The 8,838-nt window shown below is 36.6% G+C and overlaps 1 long non-coding RNA gene across 1 annotated transcript; it reads right to left on the bottom strand.

The window, feature by feature from the left end:
- Window positions 1–460: 460 nt before the first annotated feature.
- Window positions 461–936, bottom strand: LOC138914810 (uncharacterized). The gene is made up of 2 exons (XR_011420622.1): window positions 809–936; window positions 461–746 (listed from the first exon to the last, which is right to left on the bottom strand). It is a non-coding gene; the product is annotated as an uncharacterized lncRNA (long non-coding RNA).
- Window positions 937–8,838: the final 7,902 nt, after the last annotated feature.

Raw genomic sequence — 8,838 nt, 5'->3', positions numbered from 1 at the left:
CATTTTCCTTTTTATACCCTTAAAAGGGGTAATATAGCATTGTACTGCATTTCGTCAACACTTTCTAAATTCGGAAAGAGTAATTTATAGTTTTGTCACGCTTAAACACATATTTTCCAATTCAAAACTAAAATATTTAAAAAAAATCCTATTGCCAATTTGTTTTATATATTTTTAAGGGTATTTAAAGTATGACGATTAAAGTAGACTGCGTTTTCTTGTTGTTTCTTCATTTTCCTCCTTTTTTTTAGTTGGGAACCTTCGTTTAGTTTGGCCATGCGTAGATCTGGGAGGTGTAAAGGCGATAGAAGGGAGTGGGTGGTCTTTCAGGGGTGGTTCAGTGGGCGGTTCAGTGGGTGGTGCAGAGGTACAAGTATCGGTGGGTCGTCTCAACCGCCGCTGTCATGTCATCATGTTGATGAAGCAACCGGATGATGAATGGACGTGCGCCACAGTGGAGCTTCAATTGATGCAATCAGAGTAAAGTGACAGTTTTTTTTGCGAGCTCCTCTGGCTTTTTTTTAGCTCCGTTTTTCGCTGTCCCAAAGGTTCTTGGTGTTGCTGGTCGGTTGTGTTGCATATCGCACGTTGTTCGGTTTGTTAGTTGGCCGCGTTGTTGCTGTGGTTCTTGTTGTTGTTGTTTTTGTCACTGGTTATTTGACTGGCGGTTTGATGAGTTCGATGCGATTCGCTTCGGTTATTTTGTTCCCTTTGAGGTGAGGGTTTAATGGAGTGGCCCAAAGTCTCTAAAATAAAGTTGAAATGCTAGCAAAGATATTTAAATTAATTTTTAAATATTTTGGCTTACATTTTGTAATAAAGTTTGACATTCTACACCTTGCGATTGATTTTATAAACTTCGGGAAGGCAATATAGTCTATTATAATTGGATATTTATCCTTTCCTCACATGTTTAGATAGGGATCACCTTAAAATGATTAAATATTTTATACTATACTCTATTGCTTACATACATATTTGGTAGGCAGACGGGATGCTTTGGATAAAATTAATTATTTGGTATTAATGTCTTTCTCATACAACCCCTCTACCTGTCGACTAAACTGCAGTCCATCTAATAACATGGAATCTATTCTAATTTGCAGCCTGCAGCTTACATGATATCATCGACAATTGTGTTACGAATAATTAATAATTAACTATACACAATGCAGCCAGTTTTGACCTAGTGCTTTCAGATTACCACCGTTCCTATCACTTTTCACTCAGGTGTGGTGATTTATGGGTGAGAGAGCAAAGTCATTTGGACATGCTTCGATAAAATCTTTTAATCGCATGCTGAGCCAACGCGGAAACGTTCAAATTGCTAGTGTTGATATGGGGGATTGGCAATTGTAGTTTAAATAGTTTAACAACGAACAAAGCTAATGAATAGGTTGGTTTAATCTAGTGGCGGATCCAGAAGAACATTTTTGCTGCACATTCTGTGAGTGTGGGGGGGATTCATACAGAGTATCCACTTTTCCATCTCAAAAACATAGTGGCTTGACCCAAAAAAAACTCGCCACGCCAATCAAATCAACTGCTTAGCTGGCCAAACGAACTATACCTATAACATCATCTCCATTATCGAAGTCCAGGATAAACTACAATTTTTCTTCCCCTCTTTGTCCAGGGCAATCGAAAAATATGAAAAGCTTAAAAAAAAGTTGTTATATTGTTTGACCAATGCTTTTTTCTGCTGCCTTCGCTATCTGCAGCACAACAAATTCAACTTTTCTGTGCGATATGAAGAAAATAGAAATTGCTTTTTGGTCAAATACACACTAGTGGAAATCGCAATGAAAAATAGGAGGAAAAAGAAACCGGGACAAACAGCACAAAAAAAAAATGGAAATTAAGTTGCCACAAAGCAGATATCCAAGAGGCAAGCGGCAGTCGGCCTGAATAAATGCACGAAATCAGCATAATGTAATGGAAACAATTTTTATGACAACAGACCGAACGAAACCAACATCAGATGGGATCGCATGGGATGGTATGAGATGGGATGGGCTGGAACCAAAATGGCCCTGGCCATGGGAGGATGTCCTCTTCCTGGGGCACTGAATCAAGTCCCTGCTTTCGGATCCGGACCAATGTCAGCGTAAAACTGACAAATTAGCATTTTTTCCATTTTCCGGACCCGCCCATTCTGTCCTCCCGCCAACCACGCCAACTCCCCACCAACTAAATATTTGTCCGGCGACCGCAGCTCAGAAAAGATATATAAAAAACGAGTGACTGGTAAAATAGTTGAGTTGAGTTATTTTTGCAGCTGACCTAATTTTATAATGGAAAACTTGCGATAAGTCGGACATCAGAAAAAAGTGCGGAAAATGGGGGAGGCAAAGCTTCTGGATACACTTGCAAAAGGAATTTATTGTAAGGGATAGAGTTCAGTTTAGATATTGAGCAATAATAATAATAATAAAAATAATAGCACTATTATTTAATAATTATTAAATAGCTATCGAAAAAATGAATGGGGCTAGTTAAATATATTTTTGAAATTTTACAGAGTTCCATTTTAAGATGAAATATTTTTTTGCGATATAAAAATATATATTATTAAAATCGTTGCAGGATAATAGTATGGTATAGCTTAGAAAATAATATTCCCGGCTACCCATATAAAGAGTATAGGTAAAAACTACTAAAAGACAGGAAAAAAAAAATTGAAGGCAATAGATGGAGATGAAAAGGGAGCTTGAGCTCAAGATGGAGGCGCTCCAGGCAAATAAATAGCCGCTTGGCCCTGTCCTGCTGCCTTTTCATTTCGTTTCATTTCATAGAGCGAATGAGACGAGTAGACAAGCTGTGCGAAAGGGAGGGCTCTAGACGGGCAAATAAATCTCTTTTGTGTGGACCTGAATTTAATTTCCACATGCTCATGAATAATTTTCAAATTTTCAAATTCAGTAAAACGTGAAGCGTATTTCCGGCGCCCCTTTTTACAGGTCGCCCCCCGCAAGGACGACGACAGCGACAGGGACTGGCACTCATCTCACGCTCAGTCCTTTTAGTCCTTTTTGGGCATAAAAAGTTATGTCAGCAGAAGATATATGGCCATATTAGGAGGCCCCCGCATATCCTCCGTCATCAACCTGCTGAGATTTCAGCCTCAAAGTCCTTTGCATGAGTTATTTGCCCCAGAGTTGGCCGCACAAAAATAAAATAAATAAAGGGATCCGCCTCAAAATCAACTCGCATACCTTTAAATGCAAAAAATCCCTTTATTATTTTTTCACGCGTTTTTTGCGGTTTAAAAAACTGTAGCCATAACTTACATCCACTTATTATATCTTTAATGGCACTCTGGAACGACCGTCCTCGGTTCATTTAAAATTATTTAAAATACTCACCATTAAATGGGAAATATTTCATGTGGCACTTTAATTAATGTGAATGCGAATGTTGCAAGTGACAAAACAATGATAATTGTATGGCTGAGAGCGTTCACCACGGGCATCAATTTTAATGGCCCCGACAGACAGGTGTGATCCATAACTATAAACGAGTGTCGACTTTATAGCAAGTCGAGGTTGATTACACATTTGAATTGGATTAGGTTAGGCTGTCACAAAAATCTTGGATACAAATTAAAACTGTTTTAAAATAATTTTTCAATTAATTTACGAACAATATATGTCTCATGGAAATAGTGCACTTAAAAACACTAATTTCATATAATATTAAATAAAGATTATATTTTCTTTTTTATTTTTAAAATTTATTTGACTTTTAGTAATGCTGAGCAGTGTTTTTTTTAAGAACTGCATGCGAATTTTAATTAATAATAATATACTTGGTTAATGAGAATGGACTTTCTTTAAGTTAAATAATTTGGTTAACCATAATGGCAGTGAAATTTATCAGTAAATGGAAAGAGGTGGTAAATTACCCCTCTTAAAATATTAACCATATTCACATAATCTGCATTTAACTATTATTGCCATTAAAGCACACAAAGAAATACATGCAAGCTTATAATAATATATTTTCTCAAAATAGAGTTCGTTTAGCTTGAATATTTGCCTCTTTACCCTTAAACAATCGGCCACAATACGCTTTAGTTTGGATTGTGTTCCACTTTGCTTTGACAAGTGGGCATGAAATAATACTCGGCAAAATAAGGCAACATATTTATGAACTGCTGACGTCGGCAGTCGACAGTCGGCAAAGAGGAAAATAAACAGCCGGCGAAAGGGAGAAATGGGTGTGCGTAAAGCCCACTTCAATGCATTTATTTTGCGAATTTCATTTATCAGCGAACTCTTCAGACGTCAGAGCATCTGGAAAATCCCCGTTTTCCCACTGGTTCTAGGAAATCAAGGACCACAGAGAAGCTTATCGTGGCAAATCCTATTGTCGTCATATTGACATAACCGCAGAACCATCCGCACCCGAAAATAATCCACCACAGGAACCATTCCCCCATCTTTCTTCTGCTTCGCAACACCCACCATTCATCTTCTACGAAATTTTGCAGCGAAACAACTCGGGATCGGCCCTTGTCCTTCGTCCTTTGAGTCAGTGCTGCGGTCGCTTGGCCTCATTGAATGTCGATATGGAGGTGCCAGCCCCAAATGCAATGTAGTCCAAATTCCTCTGGCAGTTTTTGTAGTGTTCGACAATTTTTAGATTTTTCAATGGAATCTATTTTTCAATTTTAGCGCTACAATTAAATTTTATTAAATACTTTTGTTCTGAAATGTACTTTTAATATTTTAGTTTAAATCGTTTTAAAAGCCATAACAAAATGTTTAAAAGTCAAAGACAACATTTAATTTAATTATAATTAATTCAATGTAACTAATATTTTTTTATATTTTTCGCAAATTAGTGTGATTTTTGTTATTGAGTGCTGTCGAATATCCTGCAATTGGAAAAATGCTCCTTTGAGTCCTTACTGGTACTTCTTGCTGCTGCTCCTTTATTCCTTCCTGTTGGAAATCCTCTTACTCCTCCACCGCCGCTACTCCTTGGCGTCCTCGTCCTGTTGCTGTTGTGTGTATCTTACGCTTCAGTGGCTTAAGTTTCGTACTTGGCGCGACTTATCTTTTACAGCGACTTGTTTGCAAAATGACAAAATGAATGGTGCGGTCAGCAGCTCTTCATCTTGCCGCTCGAGGTCCTTCCATTATCCTTGACGCTTCATTGGATTCCTCAGAACTTCGTCAAAATTCACTTGGTCGCCAGTTCGCTTAGGATTTTCCTACAGAAAATGGTACACAATGCAATGTCAAATGAATTGGGGGAAAATGCCGTTAGCATCGAGTTTGGCCCTTACAAATATGGGTTTATTTATGATGGATTTGTTGTGCTTGGTTGTCGGGCAGATAATGAATATATTTTTTTTGGACATTCGGTCATTTTGACTGGGTTGCACTTTAATAATACATTTTGACAATCTAAAGATTGGCTATTTCAAACAAAAAACCTTACAAAATGAATGAAAGATTTAGGTTGAAAAGCAGATTCTAGCCCATATTTTTAAAGATTTATTGATGTAAATGAACGTTGTATTTTGTATATAATTTAAGACCCAGCAATGCCAATAGCTAGTAGGTATTACTACTCTCAGGATTAAAGTTCATATTTTTTTTTCCGTGACCAACAAGAGTGGCACAATTTGGCCATCATATAAATTTGCGGCAGGCCGCACACACTTTTTATTCGAGGCCAAAATGCAAAGTGTGCGCCATTATGTTGCCAACGATTCCGGTTAGTCCCCCTTGTCCCGAATGACCGGCAACTGGAGTTCAGATCCTGATGAGGAATGAGGCTGGAATTCAGCGAGCTGGCCATGTCGTAATTAGCAGTGCACGGCGTTGCCGGCGATAATTAATGACGTTGGTCACGTTGGTTTTATGTCGATTTCATTCATGACACAGCCGCGGGAAACGTCCATCCCCTACCACCCCATAACCACCCACTTCAGCCACCCCTCGGTGATTTGTCAAGCGTTCCGATTGAAAAATAAAGAAAAACGGCTTCGACCTCGACGACTGCATGTAAATCTACATTAAATTGAATTTCTCGTGGCCAGAAAAAAAGTCCGAGGGTGTTTGGCTCTTTTATTTTATTTTTCACTTCTGCTCCATTTCGCTGGGCCTTCATTAAACGCTGACCATTTTGAAATTCAATGCAATTTGAACTTTCAATTCAGTTGAGTTGAGTTCAGCTCGATTCGATTGGTTTCGATTCGATTCGTTTCGTTGCGGGCTGCGCATAATTGAATAATTTATGGACGTGCCGAGCCAAAGTTGTCTTTGATCAAGTTTGGCCAGCAAAGCGTTTTCTTTTTAGAGGTCTTTTTTATCTTATTTTAAAAAATATCCTTTAAATTTATAACAGTTTTTTAGAAGCACATTTTTTTTGCCAAATATTAAATAAGGTAAAACATTTGCTAATTTATCCACTTCCAGTGCCCAATTAAAACTTTTCACTTAGTTGATGCCATAAATTAAATGCCCGAGTGGTCAGTTTATTTAATTTAGCACATTCCTAGTCCACTCTTCAGATATTTTATTAATTGCAGTTTGTTTCAGCAGCGGGGGCTATTTACATATCACTTGATTTGCCAAATTTTCTGAATAGATTGTGGACGAAGCAGTCGAGTTGATTAGAGTGCAAATGCCAACGCAGCTTGTTAACTAATTGAGTGGCCATTTTGGCCCACTCCACATGGCTATAAAATTAATTAAATTCATTTTGTTTGATAACCCGCGCTCATAGAGCTTTACCCAAATCGAAGCAATGGATAAGAATTGCGGATCAAGTGAAATGCCATTGAATAATGGAAAATGTTTGATTTTCTTGAGCGCAGCTCATGTATTTGCCATTGCCAGAATTTCATCAAATATTTGCATATAATACATCCACCGACTGTGTGCATCTGTGCGAATATTTAATCGGTAAATACTTAATGCTCTTAGCCGTAATGCATTCAACATGAAAATGAGTTATTTGGCTTTCCGAAATACATCAAATTGTCTGCACAGCAAAATTTGCTGCATTTGGTCTCTAGGTTGGGTGAAGCTGCCAAGTGCATTTTGAGAAATCCGATCTGCTTTTGATAATCTCTTGAATGGACTATTATCTTTTGTGACTTAACCTGACATTCTTATCCAGCTTATTGTGCTTTCCGTTAACAATAAGTCAATGATGGGCTTATATTGTTAGGAATAGGTTTAAAGATTTTTATTAAACTAGTAATAAATTTTATTTAATTACAATAATAGTTGTTTTTAATTTTATTTTTTTTTTTTTTTATTATTAAATTACTTCAATATGTAATAATATTACATTTTTTTTCTTAATAAATCTTTTGTTTCATCTTTTTTTCCTTTTATGCTTTTGCTGCTGGCCGAGATTGTTTGCATAGTTGAACTTCATTGGAATGCAGCGAAATGTTGGCAAATAACAATCAAGAATCTAAAAATGAAGCGCATAGAAAGGATAAAAAATATTCCGCATAATTCCCATAAATTCATCGGATTTGCAGCTGGCTTTATTTACATCTCTGGATTAAATTGAATATTTATCTTAGTTATTTTCCACATTTTTACAGATTAATTGCCTTTATATTTCTAGTGAATTTTATGTTCTGTGTCAATTTATCAATTGTTTGAATTTTTATAATAATATTAATTTATGTTTGCCATCTATCACAGTTCACTAGTGTTTCGTTGTCATCAACCACTGGCTACAGCTGGTTGAAGGGGACCAAATGCTTGAAAAAGTAGATCTGACCCGATGTCAACCAGCTACACACAGCGTTGCAGGTAATCATTTTTAAATATCGCGAATTTCAATCAGGTTCCATTTGTGCACTATTTGCATTTCATTAAGCACGTTATTCTATACGTTCCGATCGGTAATATCAATGCGCCGGCAGTCGCATAAATCAATTCCCACTAATTACGCGCCATTGTTGTGAACGATTTTATTATTATTTTTTCTTGAATGAGAAATATTAATTAAATAAAATAAACATGCGCACAGGCAGTAAATCACAATGCATCGGTCAGCAGACATTGACAATTCTCGCCCAGAAAAGTGTGCTATAAATTGGGATAGTTGGATACCCTAAATAAACTTACCTTAAAAATAAACCCCTAGATTTTTATAAATCTTTATTGTTATTAAATAATATTTTTTATGGAAGCATAGGATTTAAAATAGAATTATAATAATATATTTTTACAACCGTTTTAATATTTTAATTTGATATAGTTAGGTTTACTTTCATATTATAGCTTTTATTGGTAGTTCCTAAAAATGTAATTTCTGCTTAAAATATAAATATAAAAAATCTGTATTTAAATTAATTTTTTTTATTGCATTATAAAAATTGTATACGAAATTCCTTTTTCCAATAAACTTAACCTCCCTTTGGAGGATAAACGCTTTAGCAGATATTCTGCAATTTAATTTTCCAGCTTTAATGGTTTGTCACGACCAGGATCATATATCCTGCTTCCTCCCAGTCCTTCTCCCTCTCTTTCTCTCTGCCACTCATTCATCCGATTGTTGTTTTGCATGCGGCACATTAGCTTCATTTGTTCTATTGTTTTGATTATGATTTACAATGCCCAATGCGCAGCTTTTGTTGCTCTGCTGAATGAGTGGCTCGTGTGTGTGTGTGTTGGTAAGCGTGTTATAGTGTGGGTGCGCACATGGTTGTGTGCGTGAATTTATGTTGAACAAAGCATAATACATTTGCATAGGGAAAAACGAAAGAGAGAGTGAGTCATTTGGACCACACAATAAATTTTATTTAAGCCCTGCAGAAACATTACCCACTATTTAAATGGACCCTTTGTGCAGCAG

This window comes from Drosophila takahashii, chromosome 2L (genome assembly GCF_030179915.1).
Source record: "Drosophila takahashii strain IR98-3 E-12201 chromosome 2L, DtakHiC1v2, whole genome shotgun sequence".
In the NCBI taxonomy this organism is placed as follows: Eukaryota; Metazoa; Arthropoda; class Insecta; order Diptera; family Drosophilidae; genus Drosophila; species Drosophila takahashii.
This window is presented reverse-complemented; position numbering and strand designations above follow the sequence as displayed.